Genomic DNA, 17,913 nt, shown 5'->3' with positions numbered 1-17,913 from the left:
CGGTGGCTCACACCTGTAATCCCAGCACTTTGGGAGGCCGAGGCAGGTGGTTCATGAGGTCAGGAGTTCAATACCAGCCTGGCCAAGGTGGTGAAACCTCATCTCTACTAAAAGTAAAAAAAAATTAGCCAGGCCTGGTGGCGTGTACCTGTAATCCCAGCTACTAGAGAGGCTGAGGCAGGAGAATTGCTTGACCCAGGAGGCAGAGGTAGCAGTGAACCAAGATCGCACCACTGCACTCCAGCCTGGGAGACAGAGTAAGACTGCATTAAAACAAAAACAAAACAAAAAAAACCCTGTACTGTTATTTTAGTGGATCCAGGGAGAAAGCAGAGCCTAAGATATGCAGTCTTTTTTTTCTTTAACCTACAAATCTGATGAAACATTCAAGCTTGTCTTTTTCGTACACTTTAGAATCCACGAGCACAGAGCCCTGTCTTTCTTATTCACTATTCTCCACCTAGTGTCCAGCACAGTGCTTGACATGTAATTGTCTTTTAGTAGATCATGTTGAATGATTAAATGCTCACCAAGCCACCCTCTGTGTAATTTGACTTTTCACTTGGATCTGCCTTCAGGAAAGAATGTGCTGGTTGTGCTGAGTAGATGCCAGTCTGCTTAACAATTATATTTCATGCCATCAGTGAATACATTGACATTCCAATTTTCCATCTCAGTCTCATGAGCTTGGTAAATGTAATTCCACTTCCGAGGGAAGACAGCTGCTAAGACTGTGTAGAATCAAACAAATCTTGGTTGCAGAAGTGTGAGGTCACAATTGGATTTGATAAGAAGACTTGTAAAGAGAAGGGGAACAATTTGGGGGACATAAGTACCTGGAGAATTTTAAATAGTGTGTTGAAATTGCCCTCTCAGCAAGATAAGGAAGAGAAGGTTATGTAGAATGTTAATATGCTGTGACTGTAATAGAACAACATGCCAAGGGCATTGTTGGAAACTAGTCTGGTGGGGCAAGAGCCACAGGGTAGATGAAAACTATACATGCCCAGAAGAGCGGTTATCTTAGAGCTTACCGACTGGGAGGGGATGGGAGGGAGGCCTCTGGGGTGCTAGGGATGTTCTATATATATTTTTTTTTAATTTTATTTTTTGGGGGGATGTTCTATATTTTAATCTGGTGGTGGTTTCACAGGTATACACGTGTGTACTATTTCATTCCGCTGTGCTGATAAGATATGGCACTTTATCTTATATCTGTATGTAAGACATTTCTTAATTGCTTTTTTTAAAAAGAGAGGAATCATTAGGGAATGCAAATCAAGCCACAATGAGATATCACCTCACACCTGTTAGGATGGCTATTATGAATAAATAAAAAATAGCAAGTGTCACATAGGATGTAGAGAAACTGGATCCCTTGGGCATTGTTGTTGGGAAGTAAAATGATGCAGCCACTATGGAAAACAGAATGGCAGTTCTCAAAAAAATTAAAAAATAGAATTACCATATGATGCAGCAATTCCCCTTCTGGGTATATATTCAAAAGAATTTGATGCAGAGCTTGAGAGAGATATGTGTATACCAAAGTTCACAGCAACATTATTCATAGTAGCCAAAGGTGAAAGCAACCCAAGTATCCTTGACAAATGAATGAATAAACAGAGTGTGATACATGCACACAATGGAACATTCTTTAGTCTTAAAAAGGAAGCAAATTCTGACCCACGCTACCATATGGGTGAACCTTGCGGACATGATGCTAAGTGAAATAAGCCAGTTACAAAAAGACAAATGCCTTATGATTCCACTTATATGAGGTACCTAGATTAGCCAAATTCACAGAGACAGAAAGTATAATCGGGGATGCCGGGGGCCGGGTGGAGGGAAGAATGGGGAGATATTATTAAATAGGTACAGAGTTTCAGTTTTGCAAGACTAAACAAGACTTTTGATATGAATGTACTTAATACCACTGACCTGTACACTTGAAAATTGTTAAGATGGTTAATTTTATGTTATGTGTATTTTATCATAATTTTTTTAAAGTAAGAAGTAATATATACATATATTTTTCCTGATTATTACAGTTGCTCATTCTTTCCTCATGTTCAGCAAGAAGACAGGTGGCTTTCTGCAAGATACAAGTATGGGACTATACAGATTGTAAATACAATCTTTAAACCATAAAACTCATAACCGTTTAGTTAAGTTATAAAACATGTTTGTTCAAGAAAATTTTAACTGGCAACTTGAGTTGTAAAAAGCAGAGATGACCAGTTTTGTTAGTTATTTTTGCCCAATAAAGAAGGTGTGAATTCTTCACTAGACAGAGAGCACTGCCAAACATATAGTCATGCTGGGGCCTCCCAGTGGTTGCTACTATAGAGATGGAAGTTGTCTTTGAGAGATCTGATCTAGTTGCCACGGCAAGCTTTGTTTCTCCCACACCTGCAAGATTGAGAGCTAGGATTGAGCAAATACTCTGTATTAAGGAAATCCGATCTAAGAGGTGTCTTGGAAGACAGATAGCCTTAGCAGGCCACACTTCTCTGCCCCAGTGAACTTCTATATCTACACTAAATATGTATTACTTCTTTAACGAAAAAAAATCATGCATACTTCTAATCAAGCACTTACATAGTGCTTGCTATGTACCATTCACAGTCCTCAGTATTTTACAAACATTAATTTATTGGCCAGGCATGGTGGCTCATGTTTGTAATCCTGGCACTTTGGGAGGCTGAGGCAGGTGGATCACCTGAGGTCAGGAGTTCAAGACCAGCCTGGCAAATATGGTGAAACCATCTCTACTGAAAATATTAAAAAATTAGCTGGGCATGGTGGTGTGTGCCTGTAACCCCAGCTACTCAGGAGGCTAACACAGGAGAATTGCTTGGACCCAGGAGGCGGAGGTTGCAGTGAGCCCAAGATCATGCCACTGCACTCCAGAGCAGGACTTCATCTCAGAAACAAAAACAAAAAAACCATTAATTTCTTTAACTCTCGTAACAACCCTAAGAAGATGCCTAATATTACACAGAATGGTAAAGTAACCAGCCCAAAGACAGCTTGTAAATGGCAGAGCTAGGACTTGGACCCAGACATTTCGCACCTGTACCTGCATGTCAACAACTCTGCTGCTTCCTAGTCAGGCAGAATGCATTTCTCAGTACTGGGGAGTATCTGAGTTCATTTGTGCTACTATAGCAAAGTAGCTGAGACTGGGTAATTTATAAAGATAAATTTATTTTTTCACAGTTCTGGAGGCTAGGAAGCCCAAGATTAAGATGCAGATACTAGCAGATTTGGTGTCTGGTAAGGGCTGCTCTCTGCTCTCATCATGGCACCTTCTTTGTTGTTTGAGATGGAGTCTTGCTGTATTCCCCAGGCTGGAGAGCAGTGGTATAATCTCAGCTCACTGCAACCTCCACCCCCCAGGTTCAAGTGATTCTTATGACTTAGCCTCCCATGTAGCTAGGATTACAGGCATACGCCACCACTCTCAGCTAATTTTTGTATTTTCAGTAGAGATGGGGCTTTGCCATGTTGGCCAGGCTAGTCTTGAACTCCTGGCCTCAAGTGATCCACCCATCTCAGCCTTCCAAAGTGCTGTGATTACTGGTGTGAGCCATCACACCCGGCCTCATGATGGCATCTCCTTGCTGCATCTTCATGTGGTGGAAGGGGACAAAAAAGAATGAATACTGTGTCCTCACATGACAGAAGGGATGGAAGGTCTGAAAGGACCTAGCTAGTTCCCACAAGCCCTTTTATAAGGGCACTAAACCTATTCATGAAGGTAGATCCCTCATTACTTAATCACCCTAAAGTCCCCTACCTCTTAATACTATCACATCAGGTCTTTCGTTCCAATATATGAATTCAGGGAAGACACACACATTCAAACCACAGCAAGGAGAGGGCACCTTCATGTTTCCTTTCTCCTTCTCTCTCTCCTTTCCCCACCCTTCTTGGTCCTTAATTTCAAGGTGGGGAAATTGTGCAATTTTGATCTAGACTGGTCAAATCCTACACTATAAAGGGTTTTTTTCCAGGATGGTTTTGAAGAGAGTTAAAAGGTCTATAGCAGTGTTGTTCAGACTTTCAGATCTTCCAGATGTATAATTTTTTTCTCAAAAGTGTTGGGCAAAGACTCCTGCTTCCCGTAATGATAGAGTAATACAGACCGGATTTACTCTCCCTTAAACAATTAGGAAAATAGGCAAAATTATATGAGACAATGCTTTCCATATATTGGACAATAGACAATGAAGACTATGATTCCTGAGAGATAGGAAACAAATGAGATGAGCCTTATGATCACTCCTTCCTGTATGGAGACAGTTTTTACAATGCAGCTCATAGAAGGGAAACAAGCAGAATGGACAAAGTGGCTAGAATTTACAGGGAAGAGTGCTGAAGAGGAGCTCAGGCTTCTCAACTTCAGGGATCTCCAAGGTCCTCTTGAGTCTTTGGCTGGGTACTGATTTATATATATGTGAGAAAAAAGTACCCAAGGCCAAGGGGGAAGCTGCTGGAAAGCAGTAGGCTAAAGAGTTCATATAAGGTCAGAAATTATTTCTTATTCCAACAGTTAAAATGGAGACACTTCTTAATGTATTGAGCATCAAGCAGAGTCATCATAAGGGGACTCATCTCAGTCATCAGGCTAAATTAGCCCTAGACTAAAGGCAATTCTGAAACTGCCTCTGAAAAGTTTAAAAGCAAGGCTAAAATGATCCCCATGTAACTTAACAGTGTCCCAAAACAAAGTTCAATACTCTTTAAAGGAATACAATAAAATCCAGCACCCAATAACAAAATTTACAATGTCCAGTGCTCTTAAATGAACTGTTTTCCCTGAAATTCACATGTTGAAACCAACGTGATGGTAACTGGAGATGGTGTCTTTGGAGGGTAATTGAGTCGTGAGGGTTGAGACCTCATGACAGGATTCGTGCCCTTACAAGAAGAGGCATGAGATTTCTCTCTTTCTCTCTCTCTCTCTCTCTCTCTTTCTCTCTCTCTCTCTCCCCCCACCATGTGAGAATACAACAAAAAAGCAGCCACCTGCAAGAAAGGAAGAAGGCCCTCGCCAGAATCTAACCATTCTGGCACCCTGATTGTAGACTTCCCAGCCTCTAAAATGGTGAGAAATTAAATTTCTGTTGTTTAAGCCACATGGAACATCACATTTTGTTATATTGCAGCCTGAGCTGACTCAAACAATTAGCATTCTTGGCCAGGCATGATGGCTTAAGCCTGTAATTTCAGCACTTTGGGAGGCTGAGGCAGGCGGATCATTTAGGCCAGAAGTTTGAGACTAGCCTGGCCAACACAGTGAAACCTCCTCTCTATTAAAAATACAAAAGAAATACCTGGGTGTGGTGGCATATACCTGTAATCTCAGCTACTCGGGAGGCTGAGGCAGGAGAATCGCTTGAACCCAGGAGGCAGAGGTTGTGCTGAGCTGAGACAGTGCCGACGCACTCCAGCCTGGGCCACAGAGTGAGACTTGTCTCCAAAAAACCCCACAAAAAGCACTTAGCATCCTATAAAAAATTATCAGACATGAAAAGAAGCAGAAAAATAAGACCCACAACCAGAAGAACTATCAATTCATAAAAATAGACTCAGAAATCATAGAAATGATGGAATTAGCAGACAAGGGTGTTAATGCAGCTATTACAAATAGGCTTCTTCTTTTTTTTTTTTTTTTTTTAAGATGGAGTCTCACTCTGTCTCCAAGGCTGGAGTGCAGTGGTGTGATCTCAACTCACTGCAGCCTTCACCTCCTGGGTTCAAGTGATTCTCCTGCCTCAGCCTCCCAAGTAGCTGGGATTATAGGCACACACAGCCACACCCAGCTAATTTCTATATTTTTAGTAGAGACGGTGTTTCACCACGTTGACCAGGCTGGTCTTAAACTCTGGACTTCAGGTGATTCACCCACCTTGGCCTCCCGAAGTCCTGGGATTATAGGCGTGAGCCACCATGCCTGGCCACAAATAGGCTTCTTATAACAAAATGACATAGAGGAAACCATCAACATGGTGAGGAAAGAAATGGAAGATATAATAAAAGACCTAAATGGAATTTCTAGAGATGAAAATATGTAAGACCTGAAAAGAAAGATACACTAGATGGGATTAACAGAAGATTAGACACTGCCAAATAAAAGATTAAAAACTTCAAGGCATAGTAATAGAAGAGATCTAAAATGAAGCACAGAGAGGAAAAGAGTAGGAAAAGATGAAAGATATTGGGTGATATCAAGTGGTCTAAAATACATGTGATCCAAAAGTCCCAAAAAAGTAGAAGAGAGAAAGGGAAGAGACCACAAAAATATTTTAAGAAATAATGACTAAAATTTTCCCAATTGTGATGAAAAGTGTAAACTCACAGGTCCCAGAGCCTGAAAGATTTCCAAGTGGAAAAAATCATAAAGAAAAGTATGCCAATGCATGTAAAATCAAAGCTATTGAAAACTAGTGATAAAAAGAAATTTTTAAAAGTGGAGAAAAAAGAGTTGGGAAACTTTTGGGGTGATAGAGGCTGTTCTATACCTTTATTGTGGAGCGGATGTGTTTATCAAAACTGCATATGTTAATCAAAACTCATAAAACTGTTTATTTAAAAGGATGAATTTTACTTCATGTACATTATACCCGAAGAAACTTGACCCAAAAAATGTGGAAGGAGGAGATGGGAAGGAGTGGGGAGAAAAGAAGGAAAAAGGAGGAGGAAGGAATAAGTGGAATGAGGGGGCCCAACATGGCCAGGCAAGGACAGAGAAAAGAAACAGGCCATTTACTCTCACAATAATTTCATTAAACATAAGGACTATTTGGAAATAGAAAAGTTGGTGAAAGAAACCAAGGAAAAAAAGTCAGCTATCTAACATTTTTACTTTTCAAATCATTATTATTATTCTTTCTTTTTTGAGAGGAAATCTCCCTCTGTCGCCCAGACTGGAGTGCAATGGCGTGATCTCGGCTCACTGCAACCTTCAACCAGATGATCCGCTTGCCTTGGTCTCCCAAAGTGATGGGATTACAGGTGTGAGCCACTGTGCTTAGCCTCTTCCAATTATTATTAATAAATGTGCTGTTAGGAGAAATTCCCTGTTCCTGTTAATATCTGCTGAAATTTTTTATTTCCAGCCTCCTTGGAAGCTTGGAATGAATATTAGCTACTATTTGTTGAGTATTTACATGCCAGCAATGTTCTAAGCACTTTATTTGCATCATATCTCTTAATCCTTTTAACAACACTAAGGTAGATATTCCTGTAGCTGCACTAGAGGGATGTGGCATAACTTTTATGCAATGAAGTTGTGAATTGTTTTCTGTTACCATGGATTCCCAGGTTGAAGGTCACATAACCTAAACATGCCCAGATGAACCAAACGTACAACCACAGGGGGAACCTAAGCCCTGGGACCAAGGAACAGGGACTGAATTAAAAAGCTCAGGAGTTCTTGACCAGCCTGGGCAATAGAACAAGACTTCATCTCTACCAAAAAAAATTTTTTTAATTAAAAAAAAACAGAAGAGGAAGAACAGACGCTGCATTATTATAGATGCTCTTAACCCTTCTTATGCCATGAACCTTTTGCAGTTTGGTAGAGCTCAAGGATGCCTTCTCAGCACAATATTTTTTAAATGAATAAAATTGTATACATAGGATTACAAAATAAATCATTCATATTAGAGTATATTGGCTGGGCTTGGTGGCTCATGCCTGTAATCCCAGCTGTGCTATAGTTTGGACATGGTTTGTTTGACTCCTCCAAATCTCAGGTTGAAATGTAGTACCCAGTGTTGGAGGGGTGCTAATAGAAGTTGTTTGGGTTTTGGGTAGGATCTCTCATGAATGGCTTGGTGTTGTCTTGCTCTATTAGTTCCCTGGTTGTTAAAAAGAGCATATGACCCTCCCCCTCTCTCTTGGTTCATATCTCCCCATGTGATCTCTGCATATACCAGTTCCCCTTTGCCTTCCTCCATGAGTAGAAGCAGCCTGAAGACCTCACCAGACACAGATACTGACACCATGAGCCAAAATAAACCCAGCCTGAAGAACTATGAGCCAAAATAAACCCAGCCTCGAGTATTCTTTTACAGCAACACAAATGGACTAAGACAGGCAGCTATAACAAAATATCGTAAACTGGGCAGCTTCTAAACAATAGAGATTTATTTCTCACAGTTCTGCAGGCTGAGGAGTCTAAGATCAAGACGCTTGCAGATTCAGTGTCTGGTGAGAGTCTCTTTCTGATTCATAGACAGCACCTTCTTACTATGTCTTTACATGGTGAAAGGTCAAGAGGTCTCACTCAGGCCTCTTTTATAAAGCCACCTTCTCATACCATCACCTTGGAGGCTAGGATTTCAACATATGAATTTTAAGGGGATACAAATATTCAGACCATGGGACTGTTATTTATATTTAAGGAGAAAATCAAAATGATTAAAAGAGGTAGTCTCCAGGGAGTGGTACTGAAGTTGGAAAATAATATAATCTTTTTTTTTTTTTTTGAGACAGAGTCTCACTCTGTTGTCCAGGCTGGAATGCAGTAGAGCAATCTTGGCTCACTGCAACCTCCATCTCCCAGGTTCAAGTGATTCTCCTGCCTCACCCTCCCAAGCAGCTAGGATCACAAGAATGTGCCACCATGCCCAGGTAATTTTGTATTTTTAATGGAAATGGGGTTTCGCCATGTTGGTCAGGCTGGTCTCAAACTCCTGAATTCAGGTGATCCACCTGCCTCTGCCTTCCAAAGTGCTGGGATTACAGGCATGAGCCACCACACCCGACCTCAAATAGTGTAGTCTCTGGGGTCATACATACAAGCTTTCATGTGGGAAAATTGCTGGGCGCAGTCACCTGAGGTCAGGAGTTTGAGTCCAGCCTAACCAACATTGTGAAACCTCGTCTCTACTAAAAATACCAAAATTGGCTGGGGGTGGTGGCAGGTGCCTGAAATCCCAGCTACTCTGGAGGCTGAGGCAGGAGAATTGCTTAAACCCAGGAGAAAGAGGTTGCAGTGAGCCAAGATCGCGCCATTGCACTCCAGCCTGGGTGACAGAGCAAGATTCCATCTCAAAAAAAAAAAATTGCCATTGCTTAACTTCCCTGAGCTTCAGCTTTCTTTTCTGTAAGGTGGGGTGATACTCTCTACTTCCTGAATTTGTGTGAGGATTAAGTGAAATTATGTATGGCTAGAGCTTGGCAGAGCAGCTGGCACATGGCTAGAGGTACGGGCTACAGGGACGAGGCCCAACTGATGTCAGGACCAGATCCAAGTCCTGATGGAAGAGCAGAGACCTCAGATTCTTGAAGACATCGGACCTACTGCTTTCCTGACCATCGAGCACATGGGGCTCAGTCTTCTCCACAGCCACACAAGGAATCAGTCTGCAAGACCAGGACTCAAACTGGCTCCTGACACCCAACGCAGGGCCCTGCTGGCCTCCCCTGTCATCTCTGAATCATTGACTACATTTGGCTTTGGACATGGAGAAAAGGGAGCGATTTGGGAAGAATGGAAACATTTCCTCCTGTGCAAGTTGTTTCTTTTTGTTCTGGCAGGTCCAAGGTGTTCTGACAAAGGTCAAAAGTATTTATTTTCTTGAATATCACGGGCTGAGCATGTGACACAGATGAGGGGGAGTGAGGGGGAGGAATGGAGGGAGGTGGGAGGGCTGTTGCCAACTTCAATAGCTGAAAGAGCTTCTTTTAATTACAGGAAGTGTTTGTTTTGGGCGCACAGAAACAACCTCTCGTTTTCTATCAAAAGGAGCAGAAATTACAACCAGGAAAATCACAGATTTTATGAACAGACTGACAGTTCGGTCAAGGCTATGCTCCATGTGGCCCTGCCCACCTCCCCAGCTCGGCTCCCGTTTCTCACCTGCATCTGAGCTTTGCCAGCCCACTGGGTTCCAGACCCACTGCATTCCCCTGTGCTGTTGCCTCTGACTATACTGCCGGACCCCAGTGCCAACTCAGACACTGTTTTTGACCTACCTAAGTCCTCCTCTAGGCCTCCTCCTCAAAGACCTTCCAGCTCTTCTTCTGCGCATCACACCACATCTTTCTGTCTTTGTACTTATCAAACTGCATCTAAATTGCCCCTACACCCATCTGTCTCTCCCAGTGGACAGCAGATCATACACTGGACCCTCAGGCTCAGGTCTGGCATTCAGACAGAATCCTGCTTTTTTTGGCCTGCTCCATTTGGGGCCACATGGTGTTTTTGAGCTGTTTGCATTCATCTCCAGAAACTAAAAATTAAGAGATTTCACATAAAAATCCAGATTTCCGGCTTCTCTTAACAAACTGGAAATCCGGCAACACGGGTCTAGCTCTCATAGCAGCGGTCCCTTTTGGATAGAGCATGCCTTTTCCATTTCTTCATAGTCCCTGCCACGCCCTATTGTCTCTCTGACATTAAAGCCTCATGTTAGGAGCCATTTGTCATCATTGTTGCAATACTGTTCCTTCTTATGGTAACAAAGTGAAATATTGCTTTTACTCATGTTCCTTTCTCACACCTGGCCCACTTCCCTGTTTACGTTACCAGACTAGAACCTACAAGTACCTGGGCTTTCCACCCTTGCACCAGGCTGAAAACTTCTTAAAAACAGATACAGGCCAAATGCAGCGGCTCACACTTGCAATCTCAGCACTTAGAAATGCTGAGGTGGAGGCCAGGTGCAGTGGCTCACGCCTGTAATTCCATCACTTTGGGAGGCTGAGGTGGGTGGATCACCTGAGGTCAGGAGTTTGAGACCAGCCTGACCAATATGTTGAAACTGTCTCTACTAAAAATGCAAAAATTAGCCAGGCGTGGTGGCATGCGCCTGTAGTCCCAACTCCTCAGGAGGCTGAAACGGGAGAAGTTCTTGAACCCAGACGGGGGGGCCTGCAGTGAGTTGAGATTGTGCCACTGCACTCCAGCCTGGGCAACAGAGCAAGACTCTGTCTCAAAGAGAAAAGAAAGGCTGAGGTGAAAGATCGCTTCAGCCCAGGAGTTTGACACCATCCTGGGAAACATAGTGAGATCTCATCTCTACCAAACAAACAAACAAATTCAAAAAAATTAGCTAGGTGTGGCACCCATCTGTGGTCCCAGCTACTTGGGAGGGTGAGGTGGGAGGATTGCTTCAGTAAGGGAGGTTGAGGTTACAGTGAACCATGATCGCTCCACTGTATTCAGCCTGGGCAACAGAGCCAGATCCTGTCTCAAAAAAAAGTAAATAGATACAGTGCTTCGTATTATCTCTGTAGCTCCAAGAGCTGGCACAGTATGTGGCTCAGAGTAGGTCCCTCACAATGAATATAACTCTTGCTACTAGAAGAAGGAGCCTCTTTTATCTTTTATTCTTTTATCTTCTTCATCATCCGTTCAACAACTATTTTCTGAGTTTACCTGTAAGTCCATTTCCTTCCTCAGTGTTCTTTCTCTTTGGTGTCCTGATACCTCTTGTAAACTCCAAATACTCGAAACCCCTCCCTAGACTGCCCTTTCAGGTACCTCTTACAAAACCTTGGTCTTAGCAGTTACATAAGAGAAGGTCATAAAAACCATTAATTAGTAGTAACAGTATTAATACCAGTAATAAGTAGATATTAATATTATTTACTGAGAGCTTCCCATGTATATCAGTCTGTTCTCACACTACTAATGAAGACATACCTGAGTCTGGATAATTTATAAAGAAAAGAGGTTTAACTGACTCACAGTTCACAATCATGGCAGAAGGTGAATGAGGAGCAGCAAAGTCACGTCTTATACGGCAGCAGGCAAGAGGGCATGTACAGAAGAACTCCCCTATAAAACCATCAGATATCATGAGACTTATATCACAAGAACAGCATGGAAAAAAACCCGTGCCCATGATTTAATTACCTCCCATCAGGTCCCTTCCATGACACATGGGAATTACAGGAGCTACAATTCAAGATGAGATTTGGGTGGGGACACGGCCAAACCATATCACCATGTACCAAGAACTTTACACAGATTTTCTCACTCCAGCTTTACAACAATCCTGTGTAACATTAGTCCTCACATTAGTTAGAACTGTAAGTTGCAAGTAGAAAAAAAAAAAAAAGTAACTACCAAATCTCAAATAGTTTAAGCCAAAAGGTTCACATAACTGAAAAATCAGATCTAGCATTCATTAAACCATTATATGGATGATATCATTGTAATAATTTCACATGTATTAATTCTTTTAATCCTGTGAATAATATTTTGAGGAAGGTACTAATATAATTTCCATTTTGCAGACAGGGAAACTTGGGTACTGAGATTTCAAGAATTTTACTGTGAGTATCCAGCTAGTAAGACTCTGTTACCAGCTGGATGCATCTGAACACACTTCCTGTGTGTAAGGGAATTACCTATTTCATTAAACTCCTTGGAACCCAGAATTCAACTCTGCAGAGGCAGAAAATGCCATGTCCCCCTTGCATGGCAGATATCAGTGTGTGACTTAGGCATTGCTCACCAGGTGCATCTGACATGGACTTCAATTTTCAAACTTATATGGAGACTGTTCTCTGGCAGGTGTGGTGGGAGAGTAAGATCAAGTTCCAGAGACAACAATCCAGTGGGGTTACGGGCAGCACTGGGTGTCTGGAGCCAGAAGGCCAGCAGTGTCCCTAGGCCAATTCTGTTGATGCGAATGTAGACACCATGCCTGGCTTCTCAACCTCTGAGTTTAGTTTCCCTGTGACTCTATAATCTACTCTATACACTTTCAACAAAACTCATGTGAATCAATATTCCATAATAAACTCCCTTACATATATACATCTATCCTATTAGTTCTGTCCCGCTAGAGAAACTTGACTAATGCACTGTCTCATTAAATAAAAGTTAAAGAGGAAGAAACTGAGGATCAGAGAAGTTAAGTAATTCCTTCAGAGTCACACAGTCATGGAATAGAGAAATCAGAATTTGAATGGCTCAGCTGTGTTACTGTTTTTCTCATTTGGCTTACAATAATGTTCTTAATTTTGTTTGTTCCCGCTTTCCTGATTTAAATGCTCCCTATAAAAATTTAAATATATAAAGTTATAAGGAAGAAAGTTAACAGTCTTTGAAATCTCATGAGCCTATGATAACTTCTGTTAACATTTTAATGGGCATCTTTCATGCCTGTCTTAATGTATATGGGCAATAGAAATAACCATTTTCATACATCAAAACAAATAATACACATTCTTTTAGTCAAGAGGACACTTTTTAAATATGATTTTTTTGTTGTTGTTGCAGAAAGGTGATTTTATTTAGGTAGAGAAAAGAGAAGGAAAGGAGGAGAAAGGCTTCCACGAAGAGTGTGGAAGGGGATTCCAAAGGGGAAATCCCAGAGGGAGCTCCCACCATGTGGGAGGGGATTCCAGAAAGTTGGAAATCCCATGATTTTTTTCTTACCTATCCTCTTCCTCTTCCTTTTCCAAACTCCATTAATCTCCCTTACTCATTCCACACTTTCTGACTCATGATAACCCCCTATTAACAACTGATATGTACATTTGTAGACTTTTCTCCAAACCAGTATAATTATACATTTCTATAAAGAAGTCCTGTTCTTAACTCCTGCAATACTCACATTAAAGGACACTAATGGGTCATGCACAGTAGCTCATGCCTGTAATCCCAGCACTTTGGGAGGCCAAGATGGGCAGATCATTTGAGGTCAGGAGTTGGATACCAGCCTGGCCAACATGGTGAAACCTCGTCTCTACAAAAAATAGAAAACTTAGCCTGGCATGGTGGCACAAACCTGCGGTCCCAACTACTCGGGAGGCTGATGCTGGAGAAGTGTTTGAACCCAGGAGGCAGAGATTGCAGCGAGCTGAGATCATGCCACTGCACTCCAATCTGGGTGAGAGAATGAGACTGTCTCAAAAAAAAAAAAAAAAAAAAAAGAAAAAAAAAAAAATGAAAAAAAAGACACTAGCGGTGCCATTTGGGGTACCAGACAGAGACTGATTGTTAAAAGATATTTCACCCGTAGAAGCAGCCTTTCTTGACACCCGTAAAACTGCACTGCTGAGGTGATCCTCAGGTGAGCTACTGTCACAGTTCTGGAGTGAGTGTGAGAAGGCTGAGGGGGAGCCCCTCTATCCCCACCATAGAAATAGATCGCCAGGCCCTGGTCTTGTGGTTTCCAGGTTTGCTTGTGGGCCTGCCTGCGAAGCTCAAGGACCTGCAGAGTCCCCTCTGTCTGGAGCTCCTGAATGCAGTCCAGCTAACCTTCCCTCCACTGGAGCCCTCCAACATCTCTTCTCCATTCCCCTTATGGATTTTGTTCTTCTTTCACCTGCTCAGCAATTTTCACCAGTCCAGGGACCAAATGCTCTGCTCTCAGATCAATAGCCCTTGGGAAGTACTGTGGACAGTCTCTGAGATGCACCCCAGCTGCTCCTACAAGGGCGTCATTTTCTTTCCGACTTAGTTTCACTTGAATTATGCTTCGTCTGCTTTTTAAAGTAGCCTCCTTCCAGAGCATGAGTTGATATCAATCCAGAACCAGAAAGAAATCGGTGGCTAGAGGTTGCCTTAGTCATCTCTGGAAAGTCCAGCTCTCCAGCAGGGGTTTAGAATTCTATCCCCTTTTTTGTTTCTTAGTCATGTTTGAGAAGGCATTTAAAGATGCTCTTTGGCTAGAGTAAGCGCTCAGTAAGCATTTGTCGTGAAGGAATAAGAGAATAAATGATGGAATAATCAGCATTTGGTAAATGGTTGGTGAAAGAGAATCAAATAAGATAACACATGTGAAGTTGATATGTAATCTGTGAACAGTGAAAATTGTTGCTGGCCAGGCATGGTGGCTCACACCTGTAATCCCAGCACTCTGGGAGGCCGAGGCGGGTGGATCACTTGAGGCCAGGAGTTCAAGACCAGCTTGGTCAACATACTGAGACCTTCTCTCTACTAAAAACACAGCAATGAGCTGGGCGTGGTGGCACATGCATGTAATCCCAGCTACTTGGGAGGCTGAGGCAGGAGAATCGCTTGAACCTGGGAGACAGAGGAGGTTGCAGTGAGCCGAGATTGCACCATTGTACTCCAGCCTGGGCGACAGAGACTCCAGCTCAAAAAATAAAAAGAAAAGAAAATTGTTCCTGAAAGGGACTGGACTGTAGCATTATCTGCTGGCGCCATCTTCTGGAAACAAGTTAACACAACAGGTCTACTTCTGCTTTAGCCGGGCGTGAGGGCACTGGAAATGCAGGCAAGGAGGGGAAAGGAGAGAATTAATTTTAGCAAAATCTCTCCATCTCCTCTGCCCTGGCTCTCCCAATTACTCTACTAAGATTATAGGTTTAATGTAATACTAACTACTAACATGCTGGCACCTGTGTTGAGCACCTAGCATGTGCTCTGTGCTTTACAAGTGTGATTTCATCCTCAGTAACTGCAAGAAATGTATATAGTAAGTTCTCACTTAACTTCATTGATGGGTTCTTGGAAACTTTGACTTGGAGTAAAATGATGTGCAGCATGTCCTGAAGTAATGACCTTTCCATTACGATTATGAGGGGAAAATGGTTTCATTATGCATTATTTCACTTAAAGTTGGAGTTTCTAAGAAACTATCAACATTCAGTGAGGACTTACTGTAATAGTATTATTGCATTTTTATATATTAAAAATGTGAGGCATACAAGGTATACAGTGGACTTACCATCTCTAGGATTACATATCTAGTTGGTGTTTCGGATAAGACTGAAACCCAGTTCTGTCTGACTTCAGAGCCTGTGGTGGGCTGTTGTGAGCCAGGTCCCCAGGAATCAGACTCCAAGATGGAGAGTTGCAGCCAGGAAGTCTATTGCAGAGTGCTGTCAGGATCACATCTGTGGAAGGGAAAAGTCAAACTGCAATGGAGCCTCAGCAGAAGCCTCAGCTAATGCCATGAGGAATATGGAGCTGGGATGGCAAGAGGACAGGATGTTGGAACGTCCACATTGAACAGTCATAGGGACTCAGCTGAGAGCTGACAGCAGCCAATGCTCCCAGCAGCTGAGGTAATAAATGCCCTATCCTGGGGAGGGGTCTCCTGGGGAGGGGTCTGAGTGGTATGCACTGCAGAGCCCGCTACCTATTCCCCATGCATTGTTGCTCAAATAAGGGAGATGGCTGGAAGGTAGACAAAATCAGTGATAGGGTAGTGGAAGAGGAATTTAGAGAGTAAAAATGCGGCCAGGTGCGGTGGCTCATGCCTGTAATCCCAGCACTTTGGAAGGCAAAGGCGGGTGGAGCACAAGGTCAGGAGTTCGAGACCAGCCTTGCCAACATGGTGAAACCCTATCTCTACTAAAAGCACAAAAATTAGCTGGGTGTGGTGGCGGGTGCCTGTAATCCCAGCTACTTGGGAGGCTAAGGCAGGAGAATTGTTTGAACCCAAAAGGCAGAGGTCGCAGTAAGGCACTATTCTGCCACTGCACTCCAGCCTGGGTGACAGGGCAAGATTCTGTCTCAAAAAGAAAAGAGTAAAAATAGTTTTGTCTGTTATCCACCCACCTGTGACCTAGGCTATTCCTGCCATCCAGCTGTAATAATCAATACATTTTGGCCATTCATGTTGAAATAATGTATGAATTATTTTATGGGTTGCAAACCATTAACAAATAAATAAAATGCAACGTTCCACTGGCTGATTGGAGATGAATTCTTTGACATTCTCCAATAAGAAATGGAAGAATTAGTGGGGCACAGTGGCTCACGCCTGTAATTCTAACAGTTTGGGAGGCCAAGGGCGGGGGGATCACTTGAGGTCAGGAGTTTGAAACCAGCCTGGCCAACATGGTGAAACCCCCATCCCCACTAAAAATACAAAGAAATTAGCTGCGTGTGGTCGCAGGCACCTGTAATCCCAGCTACTTAGAAGGCTGAGGCAGGAGAATCACTTAAACTCAGGAGAGGTGGAGGTTGCACTGAGCCAAGATTGCGTGCCACTGCACTCCTGGGTGACAGAGCAAGACTCTGTCTCAATAAATAAATAAATATTAAATAATAAAAAGATGGTGACATCTTCCCTGACTTTTAAAAAATTACAAAATTAAATTAAAAAGAGATGGATCTCTTTGTATAACATGGAAAGACTTCTAAGACATATTTTTGCACGAAGAAAGTAAGATTCAGTACCCTAATGAATTATATAAAAACGGTATCTATTTTTAGAGTTTTACACACTCTATAAAAGTATGGAAATTTTTTTATTGACTTGCCCTATGGAAGGATTCTACATCCCCACCCACACAAATCAGGCATAGCCATATGATTTGCTTTGGCCAAGGGAATATGAGTGGAAGTGACATGGGAGACATCCAAGCAGAAGCTTTAAGAGGTTCCCACATTCTCTCTTTTCCTTCTTCCATGAAATCAGCATGTTCCAGCTGCTTCTTCCAGCTGTGTCCATAGATACAGCTGAATGCAACCTATGACAAACATGCAATCAAGATATAAATTTTTAGGCTGGGCACAGTGGCTCAGGCCTGTAACCCCAGCACTCTGGGAGGCTGTGGCAGATGGATTGTTTGAGCCCTGGAGTTCAAGACCAACCTGAGCAACATGGTGAAACCTCGTCTCCACAAAAAACATAAAAGATTAGGTGGGTGTTGTGGCACACACCTGTAGTCCCAGCTACTTGGGAGGCTGAGGTGGGAGGATCACCTGAGCCCAGGAGGTCAAGGCTACGGTGAGCCATGATCATGCCATTGCACTCCAGACTGAAGACAGAGTGAGACCCTGTCTCAAAAAACAAAGAAACAAAAAAAGACATAAATTCTTGCTATTATAAGACACTGAGACTTTGAGGATATTTGATATTACAGCATATCTTCACCTACCATTACTGATACATGTTGCTACATATAATTGATATGTGGTTACTTCTGGGGAGGAGAAATGATGGCATTGGGGGGGTGGTT

General features: G+C 42.6%; 1 long non-coding RNA gene across 1 annotated transcript; it reads right to left on the bottom strand.

Annotated features, from left to right (window-relative positions):
• Positions 1 to 1,976: 1,976 nt before the first annotated feature.
• On the bottom strand, positions 1,977 to 17,651 carry LOC116540221. Its single transcript, XR_004264351.1, has 3 exons — positions 17,615 to 17,651; positions 15,669 to 15,837; positions 1,977 to 2,409 (listed from the first exon to the last, which is right to left on the bottom strand). It is a non-coding gene; the product is annotated as an uncharacterized LOC116540221 (long non-coding RNA).
• Positions 17,652 to 17,913: the final 262 nt, after the last annotated feature.

This window comes from Sapajus apella, unplaced genomic scaffold (assembly GCF_009761245.1).
Source record: "Sapajus apella isolate SASKATOON/1434 unplaced genomic scaffold, GSC_monkey_1.0 scaffold137, whole genome shotgun sequence".
NCBI lineage: Eukaryota > Metazoa > Chordata > Mammalia > Primates > Cebidae > Sapajus > Sapajus apella.
The sequence above is the reverse complement of the archived record's forward strand: the minus strand, read 5'-3'. Positions and strand labels throughout refer to the sequence as shown.